The sequence below is a fragment of the Chlorocebus sabaeus genome, chromosome 14 (genome assembly GCF_047675955.1).
Source record: "Chlorocebus sabaeus isolate Y175 chromosome 14, mChlSab1.0.hap1, whole genome shotgun sequence".
Classification (NCBI taxonomy): Eukaryota; Metazoa; Chordata; class Mammalia; order Primates; family Cercopithecidae; genus Chlorocebus; species Chlorocebus sabaeus.
This window is the reverse complement of record NC_132917.1, coordinates 10,150,656-10,168,979: the sequence shown is the minus strand read 5'-3', so window position 1 is coordinate 10,168,979 and position 18,324 is coordinate 10,150,656. Positions and strand designations below refer to the sequence as shown.

General features: G+C 52.5%; 1 long non-coding RNA gene across 1 annotated transcript; it reads left to right on the top strand.

Annotated features, from left to right (window-relative positions):
* The first annotated feature begins 5,924 nt into the window (after positions 1 to 5,924).
* Positions 5,925 to 12,872, top strand: LOC140713289 (uncharacterized). The gene is made up of 3 exons (XR_012095206.1): positions 5,925 to 6,253; positions 7,598 to 7,684; positions 7,917 to 12,872. It is a non-coding gene; the product is annotated as an uncharacterized lncRNA (long non-coding RNA).
* The last annotated feature ends 5,452 nt before the right edge of the window (positions 12,873 to 18,324 follow it).

The following is an 18,324-nucleotide window of genomic DNA, read 5'->3' as shown; positions in this document are numbered from 1 at the left end:
GGCCAACAGCACCCCATGGGCACCCCATGGGCAGCCTGACTCCACCTGCCGGTGCACCCCCACCTTGACCCTGAAGCTCCTGTTGCCTTTAGCCCTTGAAGTCTCCTGGGTTGAGGATGGTAATATTTGCTTAGCATGTTGCTGTTTGCAAAGCACCACCCCAATTATCCTCATTTGATCTCCCTGTGAGGACGACATTCTCCTTTCCGCACAGATGAGCACATGGCCTTGGGGGTTGGGCTGGCCTGCCCTGCACACTCAGAACTTGGATTCAGATTCCACCCGACGTTCCCAACTCCTCCTCTCACCGCCGCTGATGGGGCCCTGATGGGGCCCTCGGTGCCTCCGGAGGAGCCCTTCCAGCGCTGGGTGCCCTGACTTCCAAAAAGCGCTTCCTTAGTTTGAGCAAAATCAGCTTCTTTGTATCCATCCCAGGTCCCCTTCCAGAGCTGCACAGCACAGGGAGGTTGAGGACGGCCCTCATGACCTCCACAAGCGTCACTGCTCCCGCCCAGAACATTCCCACTTCCTTCCGCTTATTCCCCAAGACCTCGTTTTCCATCCAACTAGCCGTAGGGACAAGAAGCAGGTGTTTCTGCTTTGGGTTTTTAGGAAGAGGACCTGGAGGTTTCAGTAAGTCTGTCTGATAACTGCTGATGACAGGGCTCAATCTGCAGCCGAATGTGTTACTCGAAACTGAAATCTCTTTTTGAAACACAAACATGAGGGGCAGAGGGAGAAGAAGCACCTCTGACAGGTGTTTCCAGAAGGGTCTGAGCTCGAGGCTCCATCCCTCCCAGGCCTTCCTCCCCTTTGAGCCAGGCTGGGTCTGGGCTGCCCCATCCCTGCTTTCAGGGAGGCCTGTGTTTGTCCAGCAGTGCCAGGGCTGGCAGGCAGTTCAGCCTAGCTTAGGGGTGAAGTGGTGGCAAACCCACTTCATTTCAAATCTGAAACCACCGTCATCAGCCAGTTTTATTATTATCATGAGAGGGTGTGGCTATACGGCTTCTTGGGACCATCCTGCCCACCTCACATGAGAATCTTTTTGCAGAATAAGCTACAAGAGCCAAGAGGTGGGGAGAGAGTTCTGGAAACTCCATCTAAGTGCCGGGATACAACCATACCTGATGACACATCACAAGCCTATCCGTTGCTATGTGTGGATTTACCTATCATTCAATCGTTTGTTTTACTTAAGCCAGTATCTTTTATTTGTTGTTTTGTTTCATTTTATTTTGCTTTTGAGATGGAGTCTCACTCATTCTGTTACCCAGGCTGGAGTGCAGTGGTGCAATCTCGGCTCACTGCAACCTCTGCGTCCTGAGTTCAAGCAATTCTTCTGCCTCACCCTCCTGAGTAGCTGGAATTACAGGTGCCCGCCACCATGCCAGGCTAATTTTTGTATTTTTAGTAAAAACAAGGTTTTACCATGTTGACCAGGCTGGTCTCAAACTCCTGGCCTCAAATGATCTGCCCGCCTCAGCCTCCCAAAGGGCTGGGATTAAAGGCATGAGCCACCATGCCCGCCTGCTTAAGCCAGTTTCAAATGAATTTCTGCTGCTTGCAGCCCAAAGCTCTTGATTGGTGAAGCTTTGCCAGTGGCACCTTAAAGACTGGATTCCTGAGAAAGTCTAAGCTTCTACTAATTATAAAATACTTACTATGATGCATGTCATTTCTATTAACTAATAATATTATTTAAAGCTAAGCCTTCAATTCAGAGTCATAAAAAAGGACTGAGGCCATGTCTACCTGTGTGCTAGGGAACAATTAATTAGAAAAGAAAGAAACTAAAATCTATAAGTGCCCCACTTTCTGTGTCCCAGGCACTGTGCCAGGCCTTTCACATACTTTGTTTCATCTTCCCAACAAAGCTGTGAGGCAGCGTATTAGTTTAGATACCTCTAGCTGCTGTGACAAATAGACCCAAAATGTATACCGGCTTGACAACAACATTCACACCCAGTCAAGGTAGATGTCCCTGGCCAGCAGAAGCTCTCCTCTGTGCAGTGACCACACAGAGACCCAGGCTCCTTCCATCCCAGGGTCACCAGCCACGAGGGCCTCAATCTCCCCTGCTTTCAGCTGGGAAAAGCTTGGCAGAGCTTGGAGGGGACCCAGCTATTTCTATAATAACATCCTTGACACAGGAATTGCATGCCTTGCTCCACTTGCCTTCAGTTGGCTGAAGCTCACTCACACTAACTGAAGCTGTTGGGAGGATGGGAAGTGCTCCTGGAGGCCAGGTGTGGTGGCTCACACTGTAATCCCAGCACTTTGGGAGGCAGAGGCAGGCAGATTGCTTGAGTCCAAAAGTTCTAGACCAGCCTGGGCAACATAGTGAGACCTCATCTCTACAAAATAGCAAGAAAATGAGCTGGGTGTGGTGGCACACTCCTGTAGTCCCAGCTACTCCAGAGGCTGAGGTGGGAGGATCCCTTGAGCCTGGGAGTTTGAGGCTACAGTGAGCCAAAATTGATCCACTGCACTCCAGCCTGGGCAATAGAGCAAGACCTAGTCTATAAAAAAAAAAAAAAAAAAAAAAGGGATGCAGAGTGTACCTGGAAAGACAAGGAAATGGATATCTGGGGAAGAACTTGCAGCCTCTCCTACAGGGAGGGATCATCCACTCTGTGGGTGAATAAGAGGCTCAGGCTGCTAATGGACTAGATCAGGATTTGGACTCAGGACTCTCTGAGCCCAAGTCCCACTCACTTCCCTTCTCTCCATGCTGCCTGAATTGGTAATCAGGACAGGATATCAAATGACCTTTCTTTTGATGGAGCTTACAGTCCCTTTCTAGGAACACTCTAAACACTAGAAGAAGAACAATTCCAAATGAAACGGAACAGAATGGGAAGCACTGCAACAGTGAGGGCCCAGGCCCCGGGGCCAGGCAAGTCAGTGGGTGCTGCAGGGAGGACGGATGGGGGCACGGCTCCCAGGTGGGGCACAGCAGAAGCACCAAGGCCATTGGGCTCCAGCAATGGCCTTGGCCAGGGCCTGGACGTGGGAATGAGGGTCAGCCTACGGCTGTTGACAATATAGTCCTTTCTGGGAGCAAACTGGGGGAAGGGAGCTACAGGAGCATCGTGATTGCTGTTGGTGGCTGGGCCTCAGTTTCCCCAGCAAGGCCTCACTTTAATCAGATCATTTAGAAGAGGATGATGAAGGTGGCTCCATTCAGCTTTTGAGCCTGCTGCCAACAAGAGTGAAGACATCCTGAAACGGTGGGTTCCTGGCTTGCTCCGCACCATCCTCCAGCCCCCCACCCCCTGTGGAGCCCCCCACCCTCCCCCATTCACACTTCCCCTCAGGCCCTGGAGGCCCAGTCTCGGAGCTTCTTTGCAGAGCCATCTGAGACAGGGCACCTACAGCCCGTACCTCAGTGGCAGCCCGGCCCAGCTCCCCTCCCTGGGGCCCTGGGCTGAGCTCCTCCCTTCTGAGTCCCTGTGTTTAAAAGAAAAAAGGCCATGGTTTCAGCCTGGGCAGTCTGAGGTGGCAGCGCTGGCGAGGCCTTGCCATCTCTCAGCAAAACATGCGCATTTACACCTGGAGACAGATGCTCCGGGTGGGGCGGGGACTCGCCCCAGGTCGCCAAGCACCTTAATAAACACGGTGTATTTGTGCTTCCCAGGAAAGGTGTGCTTGGCCACCCCTCCCTGATGTCAGAGCTTTCCTGGTGCTTTTTATTGACCAAGAAGATAAAGAGCTCAGTTAAATAACCGGGTAAATAACTGGCCTTGGAATCAGGTGCTGGTCTGGGACATAGACCAGCTTTTTCCAATGAAGGAGAAGTCTTCCCCTACTCCCAGACAACCCCTAGCCCTGCTCTGGGCAGTGAGCAGTGGGCCCAGGCCAATCGTGTCTCCTGGGGCAAACATCTCTACACAGGAGTCCCTCACCCTGGTCTCAACCTTGGCTGTGCATTGAAATCACCAGGGGAATTTAAAATGCCAGCGCACCCGCCTCACTCCCAGGGACTTCGATTTGATTAGTTTGTGGCGGGACCCAGGCACCTGACATAAAGGCCTCCCCGACATTGCAGTGCGAGCCGGGGCCGAACCCCTCTCGCTAAGTGGGGTCCACCACTGCGTGGGATGGTTCCCATTTCCATGGTATAAATACTCCGGCCAAGCGACCGCATTTTAACAACCAGCTTGCACCATTCCTCCCATGGAATTCCAGGCTCTCGGGAGCCATGGAGCTGGCTCTAACTGTCCATCACCCATGAGGCCCCTGGGCGCGACCTCTCCTAGTTGGAACAGAACAGAACAAGAAGGAAGCTTCCAGGCTGTCAAAACAAAAGTCTCAAAGCCTGTGCCCCACAGCTGAGATCTGATTTTAAATGACCTTTTGGAAGAGGAGACAGAAAAGAAACGCTTCCTGCAAATGGAAGATGAGGGGACAAACCACAGTATGGGGTCATTCAATTAAGGGGCAAGAAGTGCTCAGCTCCAAGGAAAAGGACGGGCTTCCTGCAGCCGGTGAGGAGCCAGGCAGTGACTCAGAGCGAGGGCCTCTAAGAAGGCAAGCTCTAAGGGGAGGGATCCTGGGAGACAAAAGAGTGAATCCTGGAGGACACTAAGTGCCTCTGTTCTCACAGGGTAGCAGGGCGCGGGGGCAGATTCCCGGCCAGTGTGCGCCTTGCCCTCAGCATTTTCCCTCCCCCATAGATAGGCAAGCAGCTCTTAATGGGTTTTCTATTGAAATCTGTGGCCTTGAGGGGCCAGAGCTCTCTGTCCTGCAGACAGGAGGAAGTGTACAGGGGCTGCCTGGGGTCGGGCCATGCTGTTTAGTAACCTTGACCTTGGAGTCCTGCTCCAACCCTGTGAAAGGGGAGTCCAGGGCCAGGGATGTGCCTCTGGGATCAAGTTTTTGCTGGTCTGGAACAAAAGGAGAACAATATCTGTGGGGTGAGTTTTTTCTAAAGCAAATATGTCAGTAAATAACTGACCTTTGCACTCAGATGTATAACTACATCCATTTTTTTAAAGTGATAAGATCTCACTCTGTTGTCCAGTCTGGAGTGCAATAGCATGACGGCATGATCACAGCTCACTGAGGACTTGACCCCCATGCTCAAGCAATCCTCCCACCTCAAGTAGGCGGGACTGTAGAAGCATGCCACTATGCCCAGCTACTTTTTTAAATTTTTGGTAGAGACAGGGTCTTTCTATATTGCCCTGGCTGGTCTCAAGCTCCTGGGCTCAAGCGATCCTCCTGCCTTGGCCTCCCAAAATGCTGGGATTACAACCATGAGTCACTGCACCCGGCACATCCATTCTTTTATGAAGTGATGGGGAGAACGGATGGTGGGTCCTTATTTTTTAAAATTTCCTCCCCTGGTATGAAGGCAACTTAGCAACCCTCTGTGGCTCCTCCTCTGGCTTTGGGAAGAGGAGAGGCTATAAGAAAAGAGGCTTCAGCCCCACTGTTCCAGTTCTAGGCATGTCTGACTGCAACCATCTGAGGTCCCAGGCTAGGCCCTTCCAGCTGGGTGTGTCCCAAATTCCTGTCCACAGAAGCCGTGAGAGCGAATAAAATCTCGGTGCTTTAAGCCACTGTGTTTTGTGGTGATTTCTTAGAGCGGTGGATAACTGGAACACCTCATCTGCTGTGACTCGTGGAACACTGGCAGAAATCCCAAGGCAGGCAACAGAGAGACCTGGAGAGCCTGGCGAGCCCTGGCTGGGTTGGGTCCCACTAATAAAGTGGGGTCAGAGCTCCACCCACTGTGGGGGCCGCTGCGGCTGCCAGGACTCCCCGTCAGGGTGCCACGGCCAAGGTGAGGTGGATCAGGAGAGGACCCACAAGTCCTCACCGGGCATCAGGCCAAGAGCTAAGGGCAGGTGACGGAGATGGGGAGAGGCGTCCTCTTGTAGCCCCAGCTCACCCTGCAAAGGGAGGCGAACGGCCATGGCCTGAATTTGACTTGTGAAACCAGAGGAAGTCACTGGACTCCGAAGCCCTGGAAAAGCTCAGGGAGCTAACAAGATTTTAATATTTCAAAAGCTTCCAGGTCACAGCTGAAATGCTGCTTAAGAGGCTTGCAAAGTTCAGGGTCATAACCAACTCAGTTGTGTACTCTGGAGGCTCAGAAGGGCAGAGGATTCAGGCTGGGGAACAGCCACCCGGGCTTCTAGTGACTCCTGGACCTTCACATGCTGGGAATGTCTCGGGGAGTGACACAAAGTCAGGCAAGCCTGTGCTGGGGTCTTGGCACATCTGCGTCCTTGCACAGGGCAGAGTGGTGAGTCCCACTGAAAGCACAAAACCAAGACCCAGGTCAGCAGGGGCGTTGGGAGGCAGGCTCCGGGTGCAAAGGGCCTGTGGCCTCAGCCCAGCCCCTCCCAGCCAGGACATTGGAGCCGGGACAGGGGATAAAGGGAGGACTTGGCCTCAGAACAAAGCAGCCACCAGCAACTGCAGTCAAGGGGGCTGGAGAGAGGGGAGAGGAGGGAGAGAGGGGAGAGGAGGGAGAGAGGGGAGAGGAGGGAGAGAGGGGAGAGGAGGGAGAGAGGGGAGAGGAGGGAGAGAGGGGAGAGGAGTGAGGCCGTGGCCTCTGAGCCTTGGCTAGTCTGCCTGGGGGGCAAGGGAACCTTGAATGGAGGGAGCTTGCTGCCTGACAGCTCCTGGGGCGGAGGGGGTTAACCCAGCCTGGCGCCCCAGGTGCAGGGAGGCCTGCTTAATGAACATCTGAACCTCTCTTGGGGTCACACCCTCCCTCCTTTGAAAGCATTCCTGTGCTTCTGGCTCAGCGCTGCCGCTGCTGCTGGGAGGACATTGTTTCCAATTCAAAGGGAAGGTGTCATTAGCGCTCTGTGATGACAGCCCAGCCTCAGGAGAGGGCAGGGGAGCAGGCTGGTGTTATTACTCCTTCCTTAATGGGCCAAGGCTGACTCTGGGGCGTTCATGACCTAGAGTGGGCAGTCCTCTCCCTCCCTCACCCGCCCACTTCCCCACTTAGCACTCCCAGCTGCATGTCCCGGTGGCCAGGTCACACTGAGCTTACAGGGTGTGTGAGTTCCCTATGACTCTGCCTTAACAGAGTTCCACAGACTGGGTGGCTTCAAGCAACAGAGATGGGGCCGGGCACGGTGGCTCATGCCTGTCATCCCAGCACTTTGGGAGGCCAAGGCAGGCAGATCTCTTGAGGTCAGGAGTTTGAGGCAAGCCTGTCTCTACTAAAAGTACAAAAATTAGCTGGGTGTGATGGTGGGCACCTGTAGTCCCAGCTACTCAGGAGGCTGAGGCAGGAGAATCGCTTGAACCAGGAAGGTAGAGGCTGCAGTGAGCTGAGATCGCACCATCGCACTCCAGCCTGGGCGACAGAGGGAGACTCTGTCTCAAAAACAACAGCTGCAGCAGAGATGCACTGTCTCCTCGTTCTGGAAGCTACAAGTCCACACTCAAGCTGTCAGCAGGGCTCAGCTCCCTCCAAAGCCTGTGGGGCTGGGGGAGAGCGGAGTCCTTCCTTGCTTCTTCCAGCTGCTGGTAGCCCCAGATACTCCTTGCCTTGTGGCCACGCCACTCCAACCTCTGTTGTCACTTGACAATCTCACTGGGGGTCTCTTCTCCTCTCTCACAAGGACAGCAGTCATTGGATTCAGGGGCCAACCTACTCCAGGGTGACCTCATCTTAACTGGATTTCATGTGCGAAGAACTCCATTTCCAAACAAGGTCACAGGGGTTTAAGACTTTGAATATCTTTCTGGGGGACCCAGTTCGGCCCATGGCAGAGAGTTAGGGAGACCTGGGTCCCAGGGACATCCCGAGCCTCCTGGACAAGCCACCTGGCCCTCTGGTCCTCATCCCCTCTGCCCCGCCTCCAGGCTGAGGACAGCAATCTCCCTCCTGCTCTCTCCTGGAACGCCATGAGGGTCAGAGATGACAATGTCCCTCTAATCCACAGGGGGACATGAAAAAAGGCAGAGGACCCGTGGAGTCTGAGCCCCTGGTTCTTGGCAGCAGGATGGCTACTGAGGGCATTTGGCCAAAGCATCCCTATTCACATGCCAGGGAGGATGGGGAGAGAGATACCTTCCTGCTGCCTGACTGCTGAGCATGGAAAGGCCTGATGATCCTGAGGGCCCCGCACAGCACCTACCCCGGCATGCTGCGAAAGGTAACTGTGCCCATTCTCTCCCCTCCTGGTGGGCTGGGACGATCTTCCCTGATGATGCCCCCTCACTCAGGGCCTCCATCACCCCCGGTACCCCTTTCACCTGCCAGGTCAGTCGTCAAAGGATGATTTCTTCCTCGCAGGCCCTGGGGCCGTGATGGCTACCAAGGGCATTTGGCCAAAGCATCCCTATTCACATGCCAGGCCCCTGGGAGGCAAGTGGGGCCAGGACCACCTTCATCCAATGCTTCCCCACTCGATTCCGGTTTCCTATGAAACAGAACATCGTATTCAAAGACCTGAGAATAAATTATTACCACCACTAAATATTATATTTAAAAGAGCAATTTATAATTTAGAAGAGGGTTTAAAGAAGTTAAAATCTCGAGTGTATTTTTAGCTGGAACACTTTTGGTTGCTAATGACAGGAACCCAGTTCCATCTAGTGTAAGCAGAAAAGGGAGTTTATTGGCTAGTAACACTGGGGAGTCCATGGAGGGTGGGGGATGCAGGCACAGCAGGATGCGGGTGCTCAAGGGATGTCCTGAGGCTGGACTCTCTCCGACCGCTCTCCTGGCCATTGCTTTCCTCCTTTAGCAAGGCACACACGGCTGCAAAGGCCTCTGCACTACAGCCTCACACTCCACCACCTCCACAACCCTGACGGAGAATATGCCTGTCCCCAGAAGCCCCCGCCACGGAGAAGGCTCTCTGGCTTGGATCTCTCCTATCCTTGAGCCAGGGAGTGTGGGCTCTAGTTGGTTCCATGCCACCTCTGGAATCAAGGGCCAAAGGTCTCAGGTGAGGGGGAGTGAGGCTGCCCTGAGCAGAACATACGGGCATCGAGCAGGTGAGGGATGGTTCCCCAAAACAGGGACAGGGATTCTGGGATGGTTAAACTGCAGAAGCCCGCTTTCCCTGGGCACTGTACTCCTGAGCCCCTAGCAGCCCCTCACTACTCACTCTCACCCTAGAACCTTCTCAGGCTTGAGTCAAATGCCACGCTCTTATTAGTCATATGCAACCTCCTTCTTGGAAGCCAAAGGTATTACCGGAAAGGGGTCCCAATCCAGACCCCAAGAGAGAGTTCTTGGATCTTGCGCAAGAAAGAATTCGAGGTAAGTCCATAAAGTGAAAGCAAGTTTATTAAGAAAGCAAAGGAATAAAAAATGGCTACTCCATAGGCAGGGCAGCCCGAGGGCCACCAGTTGCCCATTTTTTTTGGTTATTTCTTGATGATATGCTAAACAAGGGGTGGATTATTCATGACTTTTTCTTTTTTTAGACAATATAGGGTAATTTCCTGACATTGCCACGGCATCTGTAAGCTGTCATGGCTGGTGGGAGTGTGGCAGTGTGGACAACCAGAAGTCACTCTCATCGCCATCTTGGTTTTGGTGGGTCTTGGCCGGCTTCTTTACCGCAACCTGTTTTATCAGCAAGGTCTTTATGACCTGTATCTTGTGCTGACCTCGTGTCTCATTCCGTGTCTAAGAATGCCTTCACCTCCTGGGAATGCAGCCCAGCAGGTCTCAGTCTTATTTTACGCAGCCCCTATTCAAGATGGAGTCGCTCTGGTTCAAACGCCTCTGACAAAGGGAGTAATGAAATGACTCCAGGTCACCGTGGGCTCTGCAAATGAGGTTATCAGCCCTGCTGACCCCAGCCCTGGAGCACAGTGAGGACCAGGCCCAGTGTCTAGTCGACAGCCACGTGTTAATGCTTCTTCTGGCCTCTTCCCAATGAGTGTCAATCAGTGTTTCCACCATTCACTCTGCGTGGCTCCCCTCTGTGACATTAGCTGCTGTGGGAAACTTGCTTGATTGTATCTCAGAGGAAATCACTGGTTTTTGTTCCTTTATAACGAATGTGAATTGGCCCATCACCCTGGTCTGGTGCCTGTGCCCCACCCCCATTTCCCTGTGTTCAAGGCTGACCCCCCGCGTTGGAACTTGTCCTGAAGCAGGTGCAGTGAATTAGCTGGAGGTCAGTTGCAGCCATGCCACCTTTGACCCTTTCTCCTATCCAATAGCTCCTCCCAGTTCGTGCCCTCCCGTTCTTCTCACCATGCCCAGGAGGCCAATTGGGAAGGCTTTGTCACACCTGTTTTATGGAGGACAAAAGGCTTATCATCAAGTCACAAAATCCCTAACTCCCATGCATGGGGTGAACTCTGTGATGGAATCAGTCACACCGGTGTTAGAGTGTCTGTACCGGTGGCCATTTGGGTGATGCATTTCTTGACTGTTTCTGAGCCTTCCCTGGAAAATAAGGATAACCCATGAACCTCTGGGATGGCTGTGAAGGTGAAATGAGATCCACCAGGAATAGGGGATGTTAACTGTAAAGGACTGTGCGCCTCAAATGAGATAACCAGGAATAGGAGGTGTCAACTGTAAAGGGCTGTGCACCTCAAAGGGGTCATTGCCATCTTCATCATCATCACCCTGATTAACCACCTCTCCTCTGGGGCGGGGGGACACCTAGCCACCATCCCGACAGCTGAGCAGGGGTCTGGGAAGAAGGAACCCGCCGCAGGGACCCGATTCACCTGGCGCTGACAGCTAAATTCCTGCAGAAGAAAGAAAACGGCAGGAAGTGTGACCCCTGCCAAGGCAGCTCACACAGTCCCTTGCAGCTGCTCTGAGTTCAAGAAAATAAGTGCTTCAGGGCATCTCGCAGCCGGAGCAAAACACAGTCATTACAGGGAAATGATAGACGCCGGCTGATTGAGTGAATTTTTTCCAGCCAAACCTGAAATTACTTGCGCTGTTGATAAGGGCCTAATGGGAAAGGCACAAACCCCCCACAGGGAGCCCCTGCTCGCCCTTGATGTCAGCTGGCCTCTGAGGCCTGGGGAGACCTCCCACCCCCACCCCCCCAACCCTTCTTCCTCACCTGCAGTGGTGCTGAAACCCACCCTCGGGCACCCACAGCTGGCTGTCTCCCAGGGTCCCACAGAGAGCAGGTGCAGCCAGCGCTTGGTAGTTTATGAATGAGTTAACCAGTCCTCACCACAAGTATTTTTTTACTAGAACCTGTCGCCGCCACCCCCCACCCCCAGAGGAATTGGCTGCAGTCTCATTGTGTAGATTTGGGGCTCCGGAATCCCACGTGAGCACTGTTTTGTCATCGCCAGGATATACATAAATTTACCATTTTAATCATTTTTCAGTGTACAGGTCAGTGGCATTAAGTCCACTCACAGTGTTATGCAACCATCACCGCCACCCATCCACAGAACTGATTCATCTTCCCAAACCGGAACTCTCTACCTTAACAACTCCCCACCCGCCCCCAGCCCCGGCACCCAGCATTCTGCCTTTATCACTGTGGAGTTTACTACTCTCAGCACTTCACAGAAGTGGAATCACACAGCACTTGCCTGTGACTGCTGTATTTCACTTAGCATAATGTCTTCAAGGTTCATCCAGGTGCTGGCATACGTCAGAATTCCCTCCCCTTCTAATAAGGCTGAATAATATTCCACTGTATGGAGAGACCACATCACCTTTTTTTATCCATTCATCACTAATGGACAGTTGAGTTGTTTCCACCTTTGACTATTGTGAATAATGCTACTATACACACAGCTGTGCAAAAATGTGCTTGAGTCCCTGTCTTCAATTCTTTCACGTATACCCGAAAGAGAAGTTGCTGGATCATATGAGAATTCCGTGATGCTCTGATAATCCTGCGATGAATCTTTCGAGGACCCCCCAGACTGTTTTCCGCAGCAGCTGCTCCATTTTTCATTCCCACCAATGGTGCACAAGGGTTCCGACCTCTCCACATCCTCACAAACACTTGTTATTTTCTGATTTGGGGTAATAGCCATTCTGGTGGGTGTAAAGTGGTGTTGCACTGTGGTCGTGTGTTGTATTTAAGAACCCACCCACGTGCCTGTCTCCCATCGGACCACAACGCCAGAACAAGACCCCTCAGCCCCAGCACATTGGCGGCCCACAGGGCTGGAAGTTTGTGGGGATGGCGCCCGGTCCATGCTGACTCCGCCTGCCTCCTGCCATCACCTCTCTCCCTCCAGCCTCTCGCCCCCGCTGCAGATGCTGCTTCCTTCCCCAGTGTTTCCACGGGAGTAGCCTGGCATCCACCCCGCTCCTCGTGCAGGCCACAATTTGCTCTTCAAATTGCCAAACTGTTTACCAACAGCAGAATCTCCTTTACACCCTGCTGATCTGCAAAACCAGTCATTATCCAAGTCTGGCTGCCTCAGCCTCGATGGTAACAACAGTTTAATAGGAAAATCAGCACAAATGGCTCAGAGGCCTTAATTTCTCTTCTCTGTTGAACCCCACGCCCTGCTACAGCTAGCCTCAGCTAGCCTCAGCTGTGATCAAGATTCAAAGAGAAGGCCGGGCATGGTGGCTCACACCTGTAATCCTAGCACTTTGGGAGGCCAAGGTGGGTGGATCATGAGATCAGGAGATCGAGACCTGGCTAACACAGTGAAACCCCATCTCTACTAAAAATACAAAAAAATAGCAGGTGTGGTGGCGGGTGCCTATAATTCCAGCTACTCGGGAGGCTGAGGCAGAAGAATGGCATGAACCCGGGAGGCGGAGCTTGCAGTGAGCCAAGATCGTGCCACTGCACTCCAGCCTGGGCGATGGAGTGAGACTCTGTCTCAAAAAAAAAAAAAAAAAAAAAAAAAAAAAAAAAAAAAAAAAAAGATTCAAAGAGAAAAGGCTTGCCTCCCTCTAAGGAGGACAGGGTTCACCTCTAAAGGAAAATGCAGCACATCGCTCGGTGCCAAGCCTGTCCTGCAGACAGAGGCGAGGCCACCTGAAGGATGGCACCCCTAAGGACTGATCGGGCCTCTGGTGTGCTCAGCTGGTGGGAGGCAGCAGGCAGTGTGATCACAGCTCCAGACAGACAGACTGGGATCCGATTTTGTCCCTGCCACTTCCCAGCTGTGTAAGTTGCTTGGCCTCTCTGGGCTTCAATTTCTTCACCAGTGAAACAGACAGCAATAGTGTCTTATCTGTAACATGCAGCAGTAGCGTGTTGCTATCATAGAATACCTGAGACTAGGTCATCTTTAATGAACAGAAATTTATTTTCTCACAGTTCTGGGGCTTGGGAAGTTCAAGGCCTTCCCAACCCCAACCCCCAACCTCTAGCCAGGGCCTTCTTGCTGCATCAGCACACAGCAGAAGGCAGAAGGGCAAAGAGGGACAGAAGGAAGCTGAACTTGGCCTTTTATAATGGCATTAATCCCATCCCTGCAGGCAGAGCCCTCATGGCCTAATCACCGCTTAAAGGCCCCACATCTTAATACTGCTACAAGGGCAATTAAATTTCAACACGAGTTTTGGAGGCGACAAACATTCAAACCATAGCAAACAGCATCTCTCTCCTAGGGTCTGTGAGGTCTTGTGGCAGAGACAATCCACAACAGGCTTCTCCAGAGTCTAACACGCTGCATGCAATAAGGAGACAGGTGTTTCTAGGTTTGAATCCCAGTTCTGCCACTTACTACCTCTAGGGCATTGAGCAAGGTACCTAACTTCTCTGTTTCCTCATCTGTAAACAGAAATATGACACTCATTTTGCTGGAGGTTTGCAGGGATGGCATGAGCTCATGCTTCTGAAGCCCTCAGCAAATGAGAGTTCAGGAGCCCCTTCTTCCTCCTATGGGGTCACAGATGGTGGGACATTCTGGGAGATGCCCCAACACCCAACACAGAGCAGGGGTGGTGCTTAGCAAAGCTCAAACCCGAATAGGAGCACCTGGAGAGTGAGGGGTGGGGCGCTTGGGAGGGCCATCCAGCACGGTAGACACCAGGCCCCAGGTCAGAAGAATCGCGTCCCCCTGCTGGGGCAGTGGCCCCAGATGTCAAGTCTGTGCACAGTGCCTGTGCTTCTCAGCATGGCAGTCCTGCAACCATTGCAAGGCTGAAGTCCTTAGAAGAGGTGCTCACGGGAGGACCACCTGGGCACAGGCAGCTAGAACCTAGGCTGCTGCTGCAGAAGGGCCAGTGTGGCAGGTGCAGTTGGCTGCAGGTTAGATGGCAAGGGTCACCCCCTTTTCCAGCAGGACAGCCTTCTCCTGCATCATCAGGTCCTGTGTCCTTGCTCCGGCCAGAGGTGGCCTGGAGTGGCGAGTGGCCCTGCACACAGGCCAAGCACTGGCAGCAATGGGGAGGCTGTGCTGACCGGATGGCAGGCTTCAGACCTGGAAAGCCAGTGGGCTTACGAGCTCAGTGCTCTGAGTGCCGGGCATGTGAAAGCGAATAAAATCCTGGTCTAACAGGGAGGCTGCCCCAGATGGGTGATGACAGAAAAGGCTCACTCAGTGTCTGAAAAGCGGAGAGCAGCAGAGGGGAGGGCCCTGCCCCAGCCTGAGGCCCAAGGCAGTTGCCCAGGGAGCCTTTTGAAGGAAGGGAAAGTAAAAGAGATGGACCAGATTGAGAGAGGGGTGGGCTGGGGAGGGGCCTCTCGGGGGCTGGTCCAACACAGCATCTCATGGGCTGCCCTCCCACCTAGTCAGGGTCAGAGCCAAGGCTCAGAGGAGGACATGCTGGCCGATCACCCACACATGAGCTGCAGGGGGCTGGTTCGTGGCAACTGCACGCTGGTGAGCCCGTGCCCTCCCCACAGACCGCCTGCCCAGGCCTGGGCACCACGTGGAGGCTAGGGAAGCATGAGGAGGCCCAGGCCACCACATGCAGCCATCCCAGGCAATGGGGAAGGAGCCCAGGAGATGGGCCTGGAGCTGTGTAAGAGTCATGTCTTCCCTGGAGAGTTGGGGTGGGAGCTGATTCCCAGCCTGGAACCGGGCAGGCAGATGTGTGGCAGTGGGAAGACGCTGCCGCACCAGGCTCTGCTCTCTGCACACCAGGCTCCCTGGTTAGGTGCAGGCTGGAGGGGGAGCAGCTCTCTTCCCCCTCCTAGCTGCCATGGAGACCTGGCCCAAGGATGCTCTGTTTTCTGCTGCATCCAGTTGTCTTTCTGCCATTTGTCCACGGAGCAGGAATTTGCGTGCCCGCAGGTCTGGAAGATTCCAGAGCTGCTCTTTCATCTGCGTTTCCACTTCTCGGTGCTCCTGGTGGGCCCCCGCGCCCAGGGGTCCAGCTTCAAAGAAGTGTGAATAGGAGAGGAGGGAGGCCCTGCCCGGAGGCAGGGGCTCAGAAAAAAAAGTCATGATTCATCATCCCCGAACATGAGCCATCATACATAATGGAACACACTCGGACATGGTGATTCAGTGTGTCAAAATATAGAAAGGCCATTTAGTATTGGTGACAGAATTAGACAAGAGACTCCACTTCTTCCAATGAAAAAGCAGACAGAACAGCACCAAGAGGGAACCAGGGCCCACGCCTCAGCACACACGCACTCACCCAGAACCTGTCTCCCACACAGCCCAGGCTACTCTGCTATGACCAAAGGTCACCGGATGCACCGAAGACACCTCACGTTATTGAAATGCATGTTGGGAAAACACCGTGTCTCCGGGAATGAGGAGTTAAGACCTAGAGTGCTTTCTACGCGCAATAACACATTCTCTTGCAGGAATTTCAATAATTTAATGTGTTTTATGAGAGCATTTTAAAACTTGTATTTTAGAAAAAAGCAAACTGATTGATCAAAACTCATCAAAAACAAAGCCAAAACACTCACCAAAACAAAACAGTTTCTCATTTGCGCTTCTCCAGCCATACCCTGAGAAGCCTCTGTCATTTGGCCTCCAGGTTGCAATTTTATTCTAAGCAAAAGAAGCACCTCCCGTCCTCCCCACTCCCCACCCCCACCTTAAATCCTTTGAGCAAAAGAAAACCCTCAAAGCAGCCATGTATCTGGGGGCTTTGCAAGGCACAGATTTCCCCCGCTTTTCTGAATTAGTTTCCATCGCCCTGGCAATCTATGCAGTGACTGTCTGAGTGGAGCAATGCATATCCCCAAATTAATCCAACCTGTTAGATTCAGTTTGCACCGTGAAACCGGCATGGTGGAAAAAATACCTGCATCTATGTAGAACAGCATTCTTCACTTGCTGTTGAAATTCACCACTGAATTTCCCTGAACTAACCCCATGAAATTCCTTCCTTCCTTCCTTCCTTCCTTCCTTCCTTCCTTCCTTCCTTCCTTCCTCCCTTCCTTCCTTCCTTCCTTCCTTCCCCTTCCTTTCCTTTTCCTTCCTTCCTTCTTTCCTTCCTTCCTTCTTCTCTTTCTCTCTCTCTCTCTCTCTCTCTGTCTCTCACACACACACACACACACACACACACAGAGACACATACTACAACCCCTTCTCTAGGTAAATATGTCTGAGATATGCCACATATAATACTCCTTTCCTGGTGATTTTCAATGCATATTAACATACTAAAGGCCTTGAGAAGTCCTGCAATAAAGAAATCTGCTTAACTGTGTTTAACCCAGTGTTTCATCAAATTAATTAACCAAGTAATCTTTTTTAAAGTATTAAGACCTATCGATCTATGGAGACGCCCACAGACCACAAAACCCACTGGGAAGTGCTCATATACATATCATCAAATACTTCACCTTTGCATTTGTATCTGTTTTCCAGCAGAATTTCCCAGTCATCCCGGATAGAGACAGCAAGGCCTTATCACCCCTGCGTAACAGATGAGGAAACCGCAGCTCCCGGAGAGTCTCTTATCTCAGGTTGCACAGAAAGCAATTTTCAGGGAATGTAACCGAGATTTCAATTATATGCAACATTTATTGTCCATTGAAAAATTGTTCTCTGGTTCAAATGACTGTTCAGTAAAGTCCTGCCTGTGTGTGTCTCTGTCCCGTTCACTCTTCCTCTGTCCCCAGTGGAACTGTTCTTTCTCAGGCTTGTGAAGTCCCTGTCTGCAGGACAACTATCCGAGCGCACGAACTCCAGCCTGGTCCCCAGTAGTGAGGGCTTCTCTTTCCACTTGACTCCCACTGGAAGTGTGTCTTCCTGGAGAGGGTTTGGAAACAGCCTTCCTGGACCCTGTGGCAAGGAAGCCGCATGGGAGCCCAGCCCTGGGCCTCCAGGTTGGCCACACAGAAAAACAAGCTGAGAACATTCTGTGGTGAGTGATAAGAACCTGGGGGGCTGTGTGGCGGCTCACAACTGTAATCCCAGCACTTTGGGAGGCAGAGGTGGGAGGACTGCCTGAGCCCAGGAGTTTGAGACCAGCCTGGGCAACTCTGTCTCTACAAAGTATTTTTTAAAACTAGCCAGGCATGGTGGCAGGTGCCTGTAATCCCAGCTACTCAGAAGACTAAGGCAGGAGGATCCCTTGAGCCCAGGAGGTGGAGGTTTCAGTGAGCTGAGATCGTGCCGCTGCACTCCAGCCTGAGTGACAGAGAAAAACTCTGTCTCAATTGAAAAAAAAAAAAGAACTTGAAGGTCAAGGTATTATGTCCTGGCACAGCCCATATAGTAAGAGGCAAAGGGCTGTGCTATACCCGTGCAGGAGGCCTGCACTGGCCCGGAATGCTGTCTTCGGCCACACTGGCTAAGGGTGTTCACCAGCTTCCAAGACAGGGGCCGGGATATGCCCAGGGCCTGACTTGCCTGCATTGAAATGTACAGTCTCCTCCCTACCACGACCGAGTCACAGTCAGAATTCCTTAAAGGAGACATTGCCTCCTCAATCCTAATCCCTTCTTTTGCAGGCCCCCGCTCGAGGTAACAGGAATTGGTGCCAGCAATCCCAGGCCACCCATCCTCGATGACCTTCAGTCCTGCCCCTAGACCTAGGCAGGCAGGGACTCTGCTGTCAAGGCCTCGGATTTTAGAAGGCCCTGCTCTGGGCCTCCTCTCACCACACAGGGCCCAGGGCACCCATGGCATGGGGACTGGTTCCCTGCCCACCTGCTTTCAGGATGTGTGCAAGAGGGGGGCCAGGCACAGAGCTGGATCCACAAGCCCCAGTGTGGGATGGAGCGGGGGTGGTTTCCAAACCCAAAAAACGGTGTGAGTGTTTCAATTCTGTCACTCATGTGATCCCTTGGAGTTTTATTTGTGTGTAAAATTTAAAAGCATTTAGCAGAGTACAAACTGCAAGGTGTAACATCTTTGTTTGAAAAATACAAATTTAGGCCGGGCGCGGTGGCTCAAGCCTGTAATCCCAGCACTTTGGGAGGCCGAGGCGGGTGGATCACGAGGTCAGGAGATCGAGACCATCCTGGCTAACACCGTGAAACCCCGTCTCTACTAAAAATACAAAAA